Raw genomic sequence first — 3,435 nt, 5'->3', positions numbered from 1 at the left:
CTTTCCAGGGCATTTCCCCAGTGACCCACCTCCTCCAGCTATGCCCTACCTACCTACAGTTTCCACCAAATCTGTCCATTCAAACTAGGATGAACTAATTAAATGACAACTTTCATAACCTAATATTTCACCTTTGAATATTCCTGCATTAACAGGAGATTTTGGGGGACACTTCATATCCAAACTATAACAACATTCCATCTTATCTCAATTAGTATGTCTATTATCAAGAAATCCAAAAAACAAACAAACAAAACAAAACAAAAAAATGCTGGCACAGATGTGGAGAACCTTTAGAAAAACCATTGGTGGAATGCAAATGTGCACACCTCTATGGGAAACCTCATGGGGCCTCCTCAAATAACTAAAATTAGAACTTCCATACAATTCAGCTGTCCCGATTTTGTGTATATATCTGAAGGAAATTAAGTCAGCATACAAAAAAGATATCTGCATATCCATGTTTATTATAGCACTCTTCACAATAGCCAAGATATGGAGTCAGCCTTGGTATCCATCAACAGATGAAAGAAAACAGGGTTGTATATATACAATAAAGCATTATTCAGCCATAATGAATAATGAAATCCTGTCATTTTCAGGAAAATGGGTAGAATTGGAGGACAAATTTTAAGCCTCACCATCATGCAAATGGCAGAGTCAGCCATGCTTCTCACACTGGATGGCAAAGGCTTGCTCAGCTTTGCATTATCTGAAGGCCCTGGATTGAAGACTAAGGTCTTGAAATGCCAAATTTTTGTGGCTCCATGGATATCAGTAGTATAAAATTTGCCACAATCTTGCATGCATGTCTGCATCACAAATAGACTGAGTGATCCTCTTCTGGCGCAGCATATCCAAGGCTGTATTGCAGTTCTCAGTCATGGCCTTCTTGTGCATGTTGGGCTTCATTCTCTGTTTTGCAATGTCTAGCTTGAAGAAAAAGGTCAAGCATCAAGGTCATTGTAGAGCACTGGACAACAGTCATGGCTAGCAGCTACAACATATTCTTAGAAAGAAAGAATAAACTCTGTAGTGTCAGCAACTCATTTTTCAGAGTTGAGACCTGCACACTTTTTTGAGGCATTGGCAACAGACTCAGTGCTGTCCTGCCTGACCTAGGCCAGGGGGCTCCCACCAGTTGAGAAGCTGACCTTGTGGACCCAGCTACCATTCTTTGCCACCAAAATCTGACATCAGCTCACCAAAAGGCATTTTGCTGCCCCAGAGCATACTGGCTGGCTTTTCATCTATTTCATCAATGTAGGCAGAAAACTCTCTGCATTTAAAGTCACACGATCATGTACCCTGAAAAACAGTGTTGGGATCCAATCCAAGCTGAGGACTGTGGAGTGAATTGACTTTGTAATGTGTTTGCTTACCCACCATTTTTGGACTTGAAATAACAGAAATGAGTCGTGCTACACTTCCCACAGCAAATTTGTTCTCTAAAGGGGACCACTTCACAAAAAAGTTGTGTGATTAATCCTTAGGATCACCAGGATGGCTTTCAGACTCCAGAAGTAGGCATTGCAGTCTGCCCCTAAAATGACAGATGAAGTGATTGCTCTTGGGAGCCCTGTCAGCACCTTTAATGTCTCCCTTGTGCTCCTAGGGTTCATCTTCTTTTGTTCACTGGCTCCCCATCTTCTTCTTTTTTTAAAAAAAAAAAAAAGGGAGGGAGAGAGAGAGAAAGAATTTTTTTTAATATTTATTTTTCAGTTTTTGGCGGACACAACATCTTTCTTTGTGTGTGGTGCTGAGGATCGAACCTGGGCCGCATGCATACCAGGCGAGTGCGCTACCGCTTGAGCCACATCCCCAGCCCTCCCCATTTTCTTATAGATATGCACTTGATGATTATTAGCTAAGGTTAATTTGGGTACAACCCCTGTTCCAGGCATGGCAGGTGATTGACTCTAGTAAAAATTGATGCAGGGACATTATTCTTAGAGTTTTCAAATAATAGAAAGCTGAGGTCCTGGTGGTCTGGAGGGGATTGGAGCAGAGAATTTTCAGACTCGATTCTGTCAACTACAGGCTCCCATGGATGCTGGCAGAGGAACTGACACTCCATTCTTAAGGTAGTTTTTCAGCTTCTCTCTCTCTCTCTCTCTCTCTCTCTCTCTCTCTCTCTCTCTCTCTCTCTCCTGGGGATAAAACCCAGGGCAATTTACCATTGAAGTACATCCCCATCCCTTTTTGAGAAAGGGTCTTGCAAAATTGCTGACATAATCCTGAAACTTAGAATCTTCCTGCCTCAGCCTCCTTTAGTGTGTGTAATCAAACCTGACTCAACTAGTCTTTGTTCTTAAAGCCTTTTACTGATTGAATGAGGCCCATCCACATTATGGAAGGCAATTTCTTTTCTAAAAGTCAAAGGAGTCTAGAGATTGGACACATCTAAAAAAAAAATTCTCCATAGCAACGCCTAGTTTTTTTTTTTTAATTAAATCACTAGATGTTATAGTTCAGTCAAATTGACACAAAAGACTATCACAGCAGTTTTTATTATAAATATGTTACATTACATATATATACATTAATACATAACTTCTTCATTTTTTTGTGAACATTCCCCAAAATCATCAAATATTCTTATCAAACATGAAATTTACTGAAGTGGTTTAATATCAAAATAACAGGGGTTGAGGATATAGCTCCTTGACAGAGCATTTGCCTAACATGCCTGAGGCTGTGGGTTCTATCCTCTGAAATGCAAACAAAATCAAATAATTTCCATATTTCAGCACTTTAAACAATATTACATATATTCAAGTATATATTTCAACTATTGCTGATTACTCATTAAATTACTAAAAGTGACATTACCAAGTTAATGATTATAACAATTTTAAGATCCTTATTCCTATTGCTAAAGAGCGTTCCAGAAAGTTTGCACCCATTTACACTTATAGGGGAAATATATGAATTCAATGGCAATGTTACTATACTCTAGCCAACATTGGGTTTTATAGTTTAATTTTTATTAGTTAAATTATTAAGCATATTTGACTTTGTACTTCTTTAATAACTAGCATATAACTATCTTATTATTTACTGTATTTTGACCATTTCTATTTTTTCTTTTGATAATTTTATTCTTTGCCTAGTTTTTATATGGCTGTTAACCATTCTAATTAATATATAGGTTATTTGTATATTATAAAGTAAATCTTTGTCATATTTCTTACAAATATATTCCTAATTTGCTTTCCTTCTTTTTTCTTATTAAAAGGACTTCAGTATATAAATCAAAGAAAGAATCTATACATACTTCAACCTTCCCTTAGGGTAAACAGCCAAATTAATAAAGATATGTTGTTGGTGGCTAAAAGGGAACTGAAATATGAAAATGAGATTATTTTCATGGACAAATGATGCATCACTCCCCTGGATGACTCAGGTAACCACTTATATCTTTCCAATCACTTG

General features: G+C 37.5%; 1 pseudogene; it reads right to left on the bottom strand.

The window, feature by feature from the left end:
* Nucleotides 1-605: 605 nt before the first annotated feature.
* Nucleotides 606-1,944, bottom strand: LOC124105357 (actin-related protein 2/3 complex subunit 1A-like; annotated as a pseudogene).
* Nucleotides 1,945-3,435: the final 1,491 nt, after the last annotated feature.

Source organism: Marmota monax, unplaced genomic scaffold (assembly GCF_021218885.2).
Source record: "Marmota monax isolate L192 unplaced genomic scaffold, Marmota_monax_Labrador192_F-V1.1 WCK01_AAM20220418_F8-fsc00070, whole genome shotgun sequence".
Taxonomy (NCBI): domain Eukaryota; kingdom Metazoa; phylum Chordata; class Mammalia; order Rodentia; family Sciuridae; genus Marmota; species Marmota monax.
This window is presented reverse-complemented; position numbering and strand designations above follow the sequence as displayed.